General features: G+C 46.3%; 1 long non-coding RNA gene across 1 annotated transcript in view; it reads left to right on the top strand.

Moving 5' to 3' along the window:
- The first annotated feature begins 492 nt into the window (after window positions 1–492).
- LOC144178901 (uncharacterized) overlaps window positions 493–15,545 on the top strand; it is a 315,222-nt gene continuing 300,169 nt past the window's right edge. The window contains exon 1 of the long non-coding RNA XR_013324093.1: window positions 493–985. This is a non-coding gene — a long non-coding RNA (uncharacterized LOC144178901). The remainder of the gene's footprint in view (window positions 986–15,545) is intronic.

Below are 15,545 nucleotides of genomic sequence, written 5' to 3'. Positions count from 1 at the left end.
CACAGCTCCTGTGCTTAAACGCATGCAAAGTAAATGTTAAGATAGAGTGTTACAGAACGTGGCGGTACAATTATACATTAAACTGCAAAAGCTGTATGGTGAGAAAGGATAACCAGTGACTTGTTAGCCGAATATATATATGAGAATTTAAGAGACGTTGAGATGACGCTGTAGTGACGTTTTATTTCATAGTGGTTTCATCAGGGTTGAGGGTATACAGTGCACTAAAATGCGCGCCTAGAGTGCATATTCTGATTACCTGCAAATATATGCAGGAATCATTTCGCTGTGTTATAAATGAAGACGAGATAAACACCTTTAAGCATGCGCAAAAAAAAAAGACCAGTGCGACCACTCACCAGCAAACTTTTCATTGCTGACAAGCAGTAAAACGCAATGTTATCGCGGCGAACAAATCCTCCCAGGCCGATAAAAGCCAGTTACAGGGCAAAATAAAACAAAGAAATAGCTACGTTACTCAGACGTACGTTCTGGTTTTGACGCAAGGTGTTCCTGGGAAACGCGCGCCCAGTTTAAACTTCCAGGAACAGAGCAGGCGCCGAAACGTCCCGGCAGCCTCGCCTCCTGTTTGCGCGAATTCAGCGCTCACGTGAGCCTATTATCCGGAGACGCGCCGCGTTTTCCCCACAGCGTTGCGTCAACGCCGAAGAACGGAAAACCGTCCGTTGTCGTCGAGTGTCGAACTTCAAGTGGAAGGCGATCTTGATCAGCCGCTCGAGCGCGATATTTCGAACTGCACTTCGATAGTTCGGGGACAGGACGCGGTAACAGCTTCCCCGAGAAGCCCGCTACGTTTGGCAAGCGCCGGGATCGAAGCGGACGGAGGCGTCGGGAAGCCGCCATCTTGGGAGCTGCTCCGCCGGCCAGCGTCTCTGCTGCTTCTCGCTCCCGATCTGCTTCTCAGCTTCGCACCACTGTTGAGAGGAAGAGAGAGCAAAAAAATCAGCTGCGGGTATCATCAACGGTAAGTCTTGCATGCGTTTTTTGCCTTACTAGTGCATCGTTAAGTGTGGATCGCAAACTTTGTATCCCCGCATTGTCGCGGCTAGAATGCGTGTTTTCCATTTCAGAGGCCGAAACGTTATAGCTTCCTCCCCCAACATTCCGAACAGCGGTTATTAAACACTCGGATCAGCCATTTTCCATCTGGCTTGCTTGCGTCATTTTGAAATCATGCGCGGAATAGTATTGATGCACTGGTGTGTATTTTCTTTTATGCTTTTTTTGTTCGCATCGTCCGATCCGCGATTTCCAGTGATCCGACTTATCGTAGTTTATCACAGGCACCGCCCTTATTCTTAGTGTCATCAAAACAAAATAATTCGAGTAGGAATAGGGGGAGGGGGTCCGTAATGCTTACACGGTTAAGCAATTATTCTACACCTATGACCAGCTCTTCGAAGACTAATCGGCAGTTCTTGCTTTATCACTAAAAACAAAACGAAACAAAACTACTTATCCGAGTGTGTTTTTTTTTTCTGTGACGATTCAACATGCTGATCAGCAATTGAACGCCCCTTATAATACAAACAGAGCTTCTAATACGATTATTTTCAATCGCGCATACCAGCACGTTTAGCGGCCACTGAGGGCAATGAAAGGTGGTTTTGATAGCACTTTTTTTTTTTCGGGTGTGTCAGCACACTTGGTTTTGTTTGTTTTAAAATAACCAGGCTAAAACACTGCTCCAAATTATTTCTAAAACAACAACAAAACGTGGAGCGGGAAGCTGCAGAACACGCTTGTCGCGGTGTTCCGATAATCAATCCCATCAATACTTCGTCGATTCCTTCAGTTTCGGTCTTAATTTAAACTTACGAAACCAGCGGGGACTTAGTGACGCCTAACTAGAACTAAAAGTTGTTAAGCAGATTTCCTAATGTTGATTGATGTTCCCTCAAAAAGTGAACTAACGTTGAATACACGGGATCTAGCCGTATCGTCCTTAGTGATGTGATTTCCAAAGACGAGTTTCTTTTAGCGTAGTTATCAAGAACAGATGACGAAGCTGAGTATCTGCTGCGCGATACCGAAGCAATACGTGCAATGAATGACACAAAGGTCAAAGCCACGACGATTCATAACAACACGGCGACCACCACTAACACCAAAGAAGTGAGCAAGAAACTGTGTCCATTGAAAGCAACATACTGCGACGGAGATCGTTCTATCTCTCACGCGTGAATTTTTTAATGCTGTGTTCAAAAATAAAAGCGATATTTTATTCCGTTTTTTTTTTCGGGCAACATATACTGATCGTATCTTGACATTGTCGAGGCAGTAATCAAAGTGCAGACCTATTATTATTTTTCGCCTGACGAGGATGTAACAAGCCGTTTCGTAACAAGGCTTGGTGTTTGCGTTTTCATTGGAAGTAAATTAATCTGACCCATTAACGCTGTCCCCCAACACATACGTGTTATTTTAGTGCGGAACTTTTTTTTTTGCGCTGAAATTACGTGATTTCGTGTTTTAATTGTTAATCGATTACGTGTACGTATTCTCTACTAAAACCATTTTTGAGTAATTTTGCCACCGCCATCTAATTTTCCGTAGTTGTGAGAAACGAAATTGCCCCCAGTGTATATAGACCACGTTAGGTGTGGTATAAGGTATACCCAAGGATGGCATAAACTAACGTAAAGCTTTCCGCTGCGCCTCACTCTGTAAGCAGACACATCTTTGGTGTACCTCTCTTTAACAGCTCCATCCAGCTTTTGTCGACTTTGGTACGCACTGTTGTATCCAGCCTTGATTTCAACTGTTGTATATACGCACTGCGTGAAAGTTCCCTTAAAGAATACACCGGCTCATACATGGCCTTCTTGGGTGGCATGCGATTGTTTAATCAGCATAAATTAATACTGCGTACTGTTGTATAGTAAACTGCCGGAATATATTATTGTATTCATTGTATTCCTCGACACCGCGATTACGACTGGTTGGCAATGAAACTACTTACAGAGCTCTCCTGTGCCCTTACAATGTCATGGCTTGCTAGTCCTTCAGCCGGGTTTTCAACAAATTGTCGAACTCAATACATTGTTAACAACCGCTAACAGCAATCGTAACATATTGGGCCGACGAGAGATCAATACCTGTACTACGAAATTCAATCAATTAGTTCTTTTCAGTCGCAAATCAGCAGTGATAAATTATGACCATGATGGTTACTGGACACTAATCGCCTGTAAAAGTCTCCAAAGTATTTGCCGGTACCGTTTACGCCCAACTGCCCACAAACAAACAAAAATTTAGGGCATCTCAAATCTCTAAAATGCGCCTTGAAAGTTTTTCTAAGTGTCGGAGTGTACGTCAATCTGGAGTTTTCGGGGAAAATCAGGATTGCCAGTGGAAGAAAATCCATGCTTTGCTGGATACGGGAAAAGGTGGTTTTAAAAACTAGGTTTCCGTTATAACCTAACGGTATTGAAATATATATTTCTTTATGTCAACAAATTTAATGGAAAGAGATGGATGGGACATCCCTGGAAATATAGTTACGTCATAAATGGTTGGTGCTGCTGCAAAGTAATGACGGCAACGATGACACTACCCCCGGGCGCAGTTTCGCAGCACACCATCATATGAAGGCAAATCACAAATGAAGCAAGAACGAACAAAGGCGTGTTTATAAACTCAGTAAGTGGTATTACGTTGAATTGCGCATGTAAAACCGAAAGCGCGAACAAAGACCATCGTTAAGGTTTTGGTATGGCCCTACCGTACAGTTCTTTTCTTGCTATCGCAGCCCTGCACGTTCTTACGGCAAACTCCAGAAACGTTCTCTTTAACATCGCAGTGTACATACTCGGCTATTTAGACGTAGGTTGCTCTTTTCATGAGCCTACCGGGACGACTTTGTATAGGCGGTATTTCTCACAAAGCGAGCTTTTACACTCATGTGTCAATTGATCGTGAAGGGTTTCTGACATGCTTGTTTTCATCTCTGTGATGCCTACCCTAGTATTCTGAGTCCTTTTTCCCCTCAAGACTCCCGTTGAGGAGATCTTGAAATCGATTTGCCAATGGATTAGCATTGCGGAATCCTCCCTTCAGCCAAGTGGAGGGGGCAGATGGAGTGGAGGAGGGGCTCAGAATATGGCCCCTACTAGTATGGAACTACCTCCTAAACATGCTGTCCCACAAAAAACAACGTTTAACCTTCAGTTTTCAGGCTGAAAAATATTTGCATACAACAAAGAAGTACGTACAGAAGACGTTCACAAAATTAAATTGCCAGAGGGACCTACTGTGGTAAGTACCGAAAAAACTCGGACGCAGGCAGGTAGTAGAGAGACAGATCGGTGCAACAGTACGTGCGAAGATTAAATGCGCCACAAAAATACACAATATCAACGCAACATCATAATAACACAGATATATACTTAAAATAAGTTAAGAATTGCACAGTAATACATATAATATATTGCACAACGCAATACCAACGGCAATTTTTCGAGGAAACTTTGCAGAAAACCAGAAATAATTGGTTGTAATTTATGTAATTGTAACATGTCCTAAATCCCTGACATTCGCAGATATAGTACAATAAAACGCGGTCCTCCCGCGTATGCGAGTAAGGAACGCACCCCCGTATACCTGAGGGGGGGCGTCGCCTTGTGACAATATTGGGCAATTTATGTTGGATAGCGATCGCAGGATAAGTGTTTATGCGGCAGGAGATCGCAGCTCAAAAGGCCACCGAGATTGGGCGTTTAGGGCTGCCGAGCTTCGACCACATAAGAGGAGGGCCGTCGTCGGAAGAGTCGTAAACGTCGCTCGCGCAGTGCCGGGCCTTTCCCCTCCACGTCGTAAAAGTTTAGGACGTCGTTGCGGCCTGGTGCTAAGTGCCCCGTTCACCCTAATCCCCTCTGGGATGCCGACCGGGCCCGAGGCTCCGGCCATTCATGGCCGCCCTTGTGTCGACATGCTTGTTCCGTATGGCCCTGCAAGTGTTTGCTTACGCGCTACGCGTTTGTTCTTTTCTTTTTAAACGCGAGGCATGCTAACACTGTATTTCCCGTGATTTCACCCTTCCTGCGTAGGCTTCCATGTGGATACGGCTACACTGGAAACTAATTTACATCCTTTTTGTCAATAACTAATACCATTACACCCTATCAAAAAACAAAGAACGACACCTTTTAAAGGGTGTAATTAACGACGAAACACCATTTAAAACGGTGTATTCTTGTGTTTTGGCTAGAGTGCAATGGTCTCATAAACGACGAAATAACAGGAAGGTTGTTTTCTTTTGTTTTTTATCCTGGAGTGTAAGGGTGTTAGTTGTGAACAAGGCTCCCGTACGGGAGCCGAAACGTTTTTTTTTATATATAGACACTCGTGGTTGGTGTGAGTTTTTAATTGGTGCCATGCGTTTCTCCGACCAGACGGGCTTCCATCCAACACTTGGTTTCAAGGGTGTTACTTGTAGACAATGATCTACTCCCCTAAAGGTACAAATAATATTAGTGTACATACTGGCCGCCCTTCTGCTAATGCCACTGAATTCCTCACGGCTTCACTTAACTAGCGTCGGAATAGCTCCGAAAATTACGAATTCTTCGGTGTAAGAAGATTAAGGAGCAGAATCAGCGGATTTAGGAGTCAGTAAGCAGCATATACACAGTGAGATAGCCATGGCAACGGCGAATGCGAAAAAATTACGGGCGTATGTACCACACACTGGTGTATGTACCAAACACTGGTACCACATATACCACACACTGTACCACACAGTGGTGTACTAGGTCGACATAAAGCTAGTGTGGCTTCAAAATTCCGTAAACAGTTGGTGATGCTTTCTTCACATCTGTTCAATCTTGTTCACAAAAATTTTGCGAATCCTTCAAGCGTTCAATAACAGGCCGCTCCTGCACCGACTGAATGCAGCGCAAAATCGCAGCCGAACTTCCTGACTGCGTTTTTTTAAAGGTGCGATACAATAATAACATGTGCAACATGCCCTGATGGTGCAATGACGTAGTTGACGTAAGACCCGTCGTGGTGGCTCAGTGGCTATAGGCGTTGTGCTGCTGAGCATGAGGACGCGGGTTCGATTCACGGCCGCGGCGGCCGCCGTTCTGATGGAGGGGAAAAGCAAAAACGCCAGTGTGTACGAGATTTCGGCGCACGTTAGATCCCCGGGGGGTCAAAATTAATCCAGAGCCCTCCACTACGGCGCGCCCCATCGCCTTCGTTGCGTCGGCGCCTTAAACCCTACAATCAATCAAATCAATTGTTGTCGTAAGACATGTAGATGTAATTTATTGTAATTATGTGGAAAACATCCGCTACCAGTACCGACAGGCAAACGCAAAAAACGAATTGTGAATGGTCTCAAGATTTCTGAAAAATTCCATGTTCATGTAGGAATACTGACGTCTCATGACGACATCGGCTCTTCATTTGCCCCTATGATCGTCTGAACGACGCAGCTGTACAAAGCAACAACAAAAGCACATTGACTCTTCTCAGATGCAAAAACGTTACCGATAAGTAACAACAGCCTGCCATATGATGTAAAACAGTCGTCCCTAGTTAGCACAAAAGAGTATAATATAAAAATATAATGTAATATAAGAATATCAGCCCAAAATAAAATACATATTGACAATGCATCCCCGTATCCACAACACATATTGTCTCAAATTACACATTAAAGAAAATAAACAACGAGCGGTGGAAGCGACATATATTTTATTGGTCCATACACCAAGGTGGTCTGCTCCACTAGGCCCCTATATATGCATGTACCAAGTTCCAAGGTGTACCAAGTGTACCAAGTTGGTATTCAGTTGGCACGTTTTGCAGGCTGCTGAGGCGCATGACAAACTTCGCCACATTGTGGAATGGTTTCCCAAGTCCTTAGCAATCAAACTCGCTCACAAAGCTGAATGAGTGTAGAACGTGTAGGTAGTAGCATTCGATTACTTTATACCTTAGGCGAAAACTATCTTAGTTAAGCATTGCAAGAATACCTTTTCTTCCCTGCATACATTCCAAGTATATGCGCAAGTAATTCGCATTGTCCCTATGCCACACTCTACCCGAATGCCCTCCGAAGCAAAACAAGCAGAACTCATCACCCCCACGTGTTTATCTTTCGATGGTCGTAACCCTTATCAATTCCACTTGGAGAAGTTCACTTCTATGTATACCAAGCACACTTAGGCCAAAACAAAATTAATATTGAGACCGGATTGAAACGCGGCTTTCGCTTCGCGGTGTCGCGATAAAGCGGGCGTACGTATATATACGCAGGGCGGTGCCTTTCATACGGGAGCCGACCGCGTCCTCGAGTTGGCACGTAAACGCGGCGCCGTCTTCGAGGCGCGCTTATCGCCCGTCTTGAACCGGCCTCTCGAGGGGGAGAAGACGGGCGCAAGAGCAACAGAATATCGAGCCGCGGATGACCTACGACCGGTGCGCACTGGGGCCACTTATCACGCGCATTTCTTCGTCTTGGACCGGCCGAGGCTCCGCGCGAACCGTCTCCGTCGAACTCACCGCGCGTTCAACACACGCCATTTTTCAGCCCGCTTCGGATTCGACCCTGTGCTGTCGCCTCCGCGCCTGCTGCCTCTCCGCCGCCGCATTTCTCCACGCCACCCGCTGCTGGTTCTGTTTCCCCCTCTCTCTCGCTGTATCGGACTTTTAATTCTCTCTTTTTCTCTCTCGGCATCTTAAATGAAGAAAAAAGCGGAACCAAGTATCCGATAACGTAGAGTGCGGTGAGCGAAAAGCCGAAGGAACAAGGGGGCCGAAATCCACGTGTGTCTGGTGCACGCAGCTCTTCTTCGATGCCTCGCCCGGTTCTCGCAATAAGTTTCCCAAGAATGCGTGCGCCAGCCTGGTGCGCAGGCGACCGCTCGGCCTTCTCTTCGAAATGCTGTTACACACACGCACGCGCGTGCGAGCTTTTTTCCTCCCCCGGCTGTGGGCCTCTGCGCGACTTCCTCGACGCGTCCAGCGCGGATATTATAAATGCCGATGTCGGGGCCCCGCTCGTATAATGGATGGCCGGGTCGGCGCAGAGTTCCTCCGCGCCGCTTGTTTGCCGCGAGTTCGCCGCACACCATACGACACCGCCGAGATTGCGTCGCGTGTGAATTTGCTCGCCCGCTGCAGCACTGTTCCCGCGCCTTCGCTCCGCGCCGCTGTCGAGGAGGCCCTGCCCCTCGCGGGAATCATGGTGTATTATAGAGCACGGGCATGGCTTTGTCTTCGTCGCTCGGTGTTGCGGGCGGTACTGCCGCCATTAGAGGGACACTGCGCGCACTCGTAGATGTAATTAATTACTGCCTCGCGAGCACGTGGGCAGCGTTTCGCCTCGCGCTGTTTTAACGATCTTCTCGGCATGCGCATTACAAGTGGTTTCCTTCGGCGTGACCTAGATGCGCGCGTCGAGTATATTCGTTTTTGTTGGGAATAGAAGGTGGTCGTGTGAAATAAGACTGTCGATCTTCGAGAACCGTTTTTAGCTAAAGCGTATGCGTCAGACATGCATGTTTTAGGGATCGGGAATTAAAAGTGATATCTCTGAGGGAATCGAGTCGGCCAATAAAAGCTCATGGCTTCCAAAGCTTGTTTGCATACAGCGTCAAAGGTCACGGAAGTGGAAAATGACGACGCATACAAACTCCACCGTAACAAGTTTGGAAAATATTATTGCAGACCAACATCGGTGAATTACGTATAATTTAATCGTGCGTTAGTTGGCATTGTGCTGCACAGCTCGCGTAAACTTATTTTGCCAGTATTTTCTAGTTGTAGTTTGCCACTGCTTTACGGATAGTTTGGCACTCATCGGTCTTGACTAGTCTAACAGAAATAAACATAAAGGTAAAATCAGTCAGTTACGCCATCTACTACATTTATCTATCCATCTATCCATTCACCGGCTATAGAGTACACACACAAAGACGCACTGCCCAAATTCTCACATCGTCCAGTTCTTCGCGACTGTGAAACAGAAAATGCACGCTGCCCTGTCACTGCACTGCCTTATTGCACTGCAAGAAAGGGATTGCAGCAGGCATATAAAGCCTAAATCAAGTCCCGCGCCCGCTAATAAGATCGCCGTTTACAATTTACAGGCTCATTCCGCGACTTCTCCCCGTTCGTCATTTTGTTCTTTTTTTCGTGGAGAGGCCCGGCCGGTCAGACTTGCGAAGCCACGCGCGTCCCTCTTGCCTTTCTTGCAGGCGGCGCATCAAGTCTCCTTCGAAGCTTGCGAGAGTTGATTGCGTGCAGCGGGTGCGCGAGCAGCCCCGATTAATAGGAATTGCCTCTCGGCGACCGAATACAAAGGGACTTCGAAATTGGATGGCTCCAATGATCGGCAGTGATTGCGACCCTGCATTAGCTTGATTGCGTCGTCCGTTGCCGCAGGGCGCCACCCTACTCTCTCGGTCTGGGGACTGCGCGGAGTCCATATAAGGGCCCACGCGTAGTGGGTGTACTGTGCTCGTAGGATATATGTTCCCGCTGCTCCTTACCAACTCTACGCAGCTTCTTTTCCCACCCTATTCCCCCATCTTTCATTTTGAAGCAGCCGTGTATCTCTTCATTTATGTTACTCATCGTCAAATGAAAGTTCTGACAGCCAATAGCTGTTTATGAGGAATTGTGAAACCCGAAAACGTATGCGCACTACTATTATGAATACGGATATGTATCTGACATTAGTTAAGAGATTGGATGCATTTTAGCCGACTTACGTGGGTAATACGGTGCCATAATAGCGCAATCTATTCGAGACGCGGTTGAAGTTGTATTGAATAAGGCATAATTTATGCCTCTTTTTCTTGATTGGTTGTTTATAGTTCCGTTAGCCGCGAATAGCGAAGTTTGTATCCTTAAGCAATACACTAAAAGCAATAGACGTATTAAGAGATGTACTCTGGTGTCTCATAGTTTCAGAGTTGCCACCGTTTTCCTTTTATTATGGATGGTATCTTCCCAAACAAATTTCGTGTGAATGCGCGAATATTCGTAAGGTGATTAGCACTGTTAGGCATTCTATACTTGCGCAGAACAAATTTTGCATAATTGGATGTCGAAGCGTGTAAAACGCCATATTATGGAAGGAAAAAAGAAGAAAGAGGAGATAAAAGCTATTGTCCAGGTTTATTGTTGCTTTCTTCCTTCTTCTTCTTCGTCTTTTTTTTTTTTTTGAAGGTCTTGGGAAAAACTTTGCACGTCGAAGAACACGGAAGTCTATTGAGACCGGCATGCAGAGAGGTCAGGCGTTATTTATGAGGTCGAACAATAGATCGCTTGCCCGTTCGGTGGTTGCGTCATCGGCGCGGAATTTCGCGTTCGCGTGCGTGTATACCGCGACATCGTTACCGTGCCCGCAAAGTAAACACGCCGTAGTCTCAATAACCTCAACAGCGGAGTACGTGTATATGCATATGCTAGCGCTCTCGATAACGATATCGATCGTGTGTATCCTGGCCCGAGTTTAAACTATACGCCTTTGCTTGCGTCACAGGGTGTTTATGCTTTTTTAAGCAAAACTTTCTGTGCCTAAATGATGGCGTTGAAGTAAGAGTGAAACAGTGAAACACACCGCAGAAAAGCCAACTTTACGCAAAAGGTTTTCAGCGAGAATATGTCAATCATGCATCACGTGACATCATAATTGGATGTCGTTTTAAACCCAACGGACCTTCGAAATACGCAAAATATGGTTTGGCAGTGTACACGGTTAGCGATGATGATGATGCAAAATATCCTATATATATATATCGAAAGCAAGTCTCTTTGCTGAAACGTTGGCACAATCGTGCTTTTACCTTGTTCAAAGTTTTCTGTAAGTTCAACTGCTCCCATATATATCCTATATATATCCTATATATCCGTTGGTTGTGGAGTTTGGATTTCGCGATTTGGGTGAGTGGAGCTTAGACTTTGGCTTCGTGTCAGGTTGATTGGGGAAAGCGTCGCTTTTTAGCCATATTTCTCTTCAAGAAGGGGCTGTGATGCTTTTTCAAGTGCTTCTTCCAATTGAGCATAATTGAGTTGGCTCACAATGTCCTCAGATCTGTTTTCCCACAATGCAACTGAATGATCAATCGCGGCGTCTGGTGGAGCAGATTTAGCAAATAAAGAGGCCAGACTTATGATTTGACCCAAAAATATGATCTGCGCTTTGACGCCGCGCAATACGATGCAGATCGTCATGCTTGTATTGCCCGAGGTCACCGCGCAGAGCATATTTTCGGAGCCAAATCATAAGCCGGGCGTCGCAATTGGCCTATTTTGCCGCTTTAATTTTCGGCTATTGGTGTTGTTCGTGCATTGTGGCTAAGAAGTCCCACGGGGATTTTTTGGAGTGTGTTATCAAAATCTTTGTTGGGTTAGGTTATAAAAGTTTTGTTAAAATAACTTCGAAAAATTTGGCGTCCGGGAGCTCGTTATGAATGTTCCAGACTGCATGATTATTTTCAGATGGCGAGGGTAAAAATAACTGCGACCGAAGACTTTATATTTTCATCAAGGCATTTTATTTTGTTTCTGCAAAAAAACAAATTGATTTCCTCTTTCGTTTGCGGTTTCTAATTAGCATTAATTTATCTTGTGCTTAGTTTAGTTCGTGTTTATGACTTAATGTAAGTATGTAAGTTTGAATACTGGGTCTGCAGAAGTTTGAATAATATACTGTGGTCTAAAAAATAATAATTTCAATGCCTGTGGACGAACTGTCAGGATTTCGTTCATGTATAGGCGTGGCTGATTTTCACTACGTATAAAAGCATTAATACATTTATTGTTTAGGCGGCGAAATTTGACATTCAGCAGTGCTTCCAGAAACGCTATCTATTCGGTTGTATGAGCACGGAGTCATCAATGGCGCGTCAGAAGATAACACCCAGCCTATCTTATCTTCTGCTGATAACAATATGGTCCACTTTTTAAGCACTGGTAGAACTCTCTACAGCACGAATGCAAAGCCAAGCGAATCCCTTTTTTTCGTCTTTACTTGTAGGGTTTCTCTCTTGGCATACTTATTAATGCTGTGAAATTTGCACTTGCCCTTTACGGCTGTGTAAGCAACTACGTTCGCGGATACTTAAACGTCGTTCATGCGGATCGGCGACTATGAGCAACTACAATCGGCTGCTACAACCAAGGCACGCCTTTAACTTGGGCGACATTGTTCGTGTTCACGAAGCGCACCGTGTAGTGTTCTTCTCCTTCAAAGCGACACTCGCTCCCTCATTAAGAAGTCTTCTCGCTGGCTGAAGCGTAAATAATGAATGATCCATCTTCCTGCCGCGCACTTTACCGCCTTTTTGTCGCTTCGAGCCCCGTGTTCCTTCAGTGTCCAGAGCGATTACCGGAAATGTGTGAAGTACAAAAAGATTGTAACGGACGGAGAACAATGCAGGCAGGTTTATTTAGGAAAGCGACGTGGGGCTTTCGATCTCATTATTGTTGTTCTGTTTTTACCTTTCGACCCTTTCATTGATCGCAGCCTCGGGCCCCGGGCGTCTGAGAGAAAGGAACGCACAGGGAACGACGAATAGGTCGGAGTTTAAGTAGCGAGGAAACATGCCGGCAACAGCAGCAGCAGCAACAGCAACAAACGTCGAACTCAGCTCAATACTCGCGCTCACGGCGCATCGGCCGGTGCACCGCCGTTCGCCATTACGGACCGGCTCTCAGCGCGCATGCGCGGCGCGTCCGCGTGAAAGGCAGCCGAACCGGGAGGGCGAGGGGGCGCTTCTTATCGACCAATCAGGACCGGCAGCGAGTCCACGCAACCCCTCTCTTCGCGCTCGCCGAGCCGCTGCATCGCTGAATAGCGAGGAGCAGCGGCCGTGGAATGCAAGCCGCGGAGGAGCGGCGCCTCCGCTCTCCATCCTTTCATCCTCCTCCTCCTCCTTTTCGGGCATCCCTCCGTCTCCTCGCTCTCTTTGCGGAGCGGTGGGATCTTTTCTTGAGACTTGTTCGCGCCTCCTCAGCCGGTCGCTGCTGCCGCGTCCGGAGAAGGGCAAGGGGGACTTGCCTGCTGCTCACCTTTCTTCTCTCACTCTCTGTCTCTCTTCTCAGCGCTCAGAACTTCCCCTCTCCTGCCTCCCCCGGTGTATGGCCTACGTTTATATATGTATCCCTCGAGGAAGGTGGCCGCTGCCACGCTCGAAGTCTTCTTCTTATAATCAGCCTTATCAAGATTAATCTGAGACCTTCATAAATTACCGTTTGCGGTGTCACTCGAGCAAAGTTTGCGCGGCTGCCTCCGCTGGTGAAAGGAAGAACGGGGGAGGCAGGGGGTGAGGCGCTGCCTTCGCCCCCCCCCCCCCCCCTCGCCCCCCAAGGTTCGGAACCCAGCGTGCGTTCTGCGCCTAGCTTACCTGAGAAGCGGACGAGTAGAGGCCGTGTGTTTGTCTCATTAGGAATGGAGAACGCGGGAGTTCGGGGGGGCTACGGTCGGCGTGTGTGTGCGCCGTCCGCGTTACTTATTTATCCGCTTGCTTATTCAACCCCCCCTTCCTCCAGGCATGTCTCCGAGCTACGTGGGTCCATGTGTTATTTCCCCTGTTTTGCAGGACGCGGGATTGGGAGCCTTGTAGCTACACTATGGTCTCTGCACGCTGCAGGGAAGCCTAGCTTGGCGTAAGCAAGGGGGCGCGTACTCATTTGGAGATTCCGAGTGTTTTAATAATCTAGTGATTCTTAATCATGGAATGCCACGGTGCCCTGCAATCTCTGCTTTCATTCGGCAAAACTTTGCTGGTGCGAAACTGTCTTCTTCGAGTCAGATATTCTCTAGTCTTGCTGTGCGGGGAAATGCGTGGATGGTTTGTTCTTTTCTCGCTTTACCATACGTGCTTTGAAACGGAAACGAAGCCTTGCGTCATGCTGGTTGCCCACATGCAATTTGAAATACCACTATAGACTTTTTCTCGGAAACAGTGGCTGGCTGCCTATAGCTTCAGCGTACAAGGGTGATCAGGTATAGTAGCACAGAAGACGTCCTTTGAAAATATCTTCGCTGAGCCGGTGTTATTTAAGAAATGATTAGCAGCGAAATAATATTTGAGGATTTAATTCCTGGGTATATTTTAGAGCAGTTGTGTTTAGTGTAGATAACAGTTTTCATAGCACTTTTAAAGTCAAGCCCAAATTTCCGGCAAGCCCTGCTTGGCGTTTGACCTTACCAATAGGGGATTCCTTAAAAGCTATACATCCTGGTCAGAGTATAAGCACCCGGTTATCACCAGGGCGAAACGAGTCGTCTGACTAAAGCGTGTAAAATGTACAGACTGTACATAATATATGTTCATACTGTAGATGCTGAACCGCTCATAAAGTGTACATAATGTACATACATACGTGCCTCAAAGATAAGTCTTTTGAAGGAATTTCGTCCTAAAATGATAACTTGAGCCACCCCTTCTTTTTCAAGCCCTTACGTTATCACTGGAAAAATGGAATTGCCTGGTTAGCTGGTCGCATCCAAAAAAAATAAAAAAAGAAAGAAAAGGCATGTATTTCTATCAGCGTAATTTCGCTGATTTTATGCTTTTCTTTTAATCCGTAACAGATGCGACTATGTTTGGCTTTTCTTCGCCTGCCTGCACTTCGGAAGTGGCATCAACGTTTATAAACCACTTTTCTCCAACGGTAACATCACCAGAGCAGACAATTCGATGTGGACGAATTCGTGTCTCATAGGCAAGCATGTCGAACAAGGGCGTAGCCAGGGAGGAGGGGGAGGGGGACGTTTCGGTGTCAGAAGACACCCCGAAATTCTATGAGTGGGGCATCAAACCCCCGTCTTCCGGCTTTTTTTTTTACACCCATGCATTTCACATGCTTCATCTATAAATTTAAATATAAATGAGAATACGATAAGAAAACGAAAATAAAATATTGTCTGGGCGGAGACTCTCTTTGTTAATTTTTTTTCCCCGACGGGGTCTATCACCTTCCGAAAAATATTGTCTGGCTAGCCACTGATGTCTAACATACTTTTTGTGTTGTTACGAGCCAAAGGCAGCGTCGTAAAATTTAACGGATTGAATCATTTGACTAATCATTCATGAAGTTTGCGTTGTTCAATATGAACGCTGCTACTATAAGGATATGTATTAACTTGGTGTAAACTAAGTTCTAAAGTAACGGTCGTAATGAGATAGGAATTTAAGCCCGAAGTTCTGGTAAAGCAGTAAAGACAAACGGGTTTTCGTTTGGTCGGATAATTATGCATGAAAAATTAAACCATCTTTTCCCAACCCTAAGCAGCCAAATTGAAGCCTTCATGTCTACCTCTCTCAGCTCTCGCTGGGGCACAAAAAATCACAACTTCAGCATCGCCAGCCCCGCTTTGAAGCTACCTGCTCTATGCACCCGGATCTCAACACGTAGTCCCGACTCGTTCAATATACAGCGTACCGGGGGACAACACATATGAAGCCCATCGCTCAGAGAAAGCCTTGCGAAACCTGGCGTCGGGAAGGGCTAGGTGCGGGCGACGTGGAAGAACCGGTGACTGCGAGGAGTGCGAA

This window comes from Haemaphysalis longicornis, unplaced genomic scaffold (assembly GCF_048455015.1).
Source record: "Haemaphysalis longicornis isolate Haplotype H1 unplaced genomic scaffold, Haemaphysalis longicornis Haplotype H1 scaffold_4, whole genome shotgun sequence".
NCBI lineage: Eukaryota > Metazoa > Arthropoda > Arachnida > Ixodida > Ixodidae > Haemaphysalis > Haemaphysalis longicornis.
The sequence above is the reverse complement of the archived record's forward strand: the minus strand, read 5'-3'. Positions and strand labels throughout refer to the sequence as shown.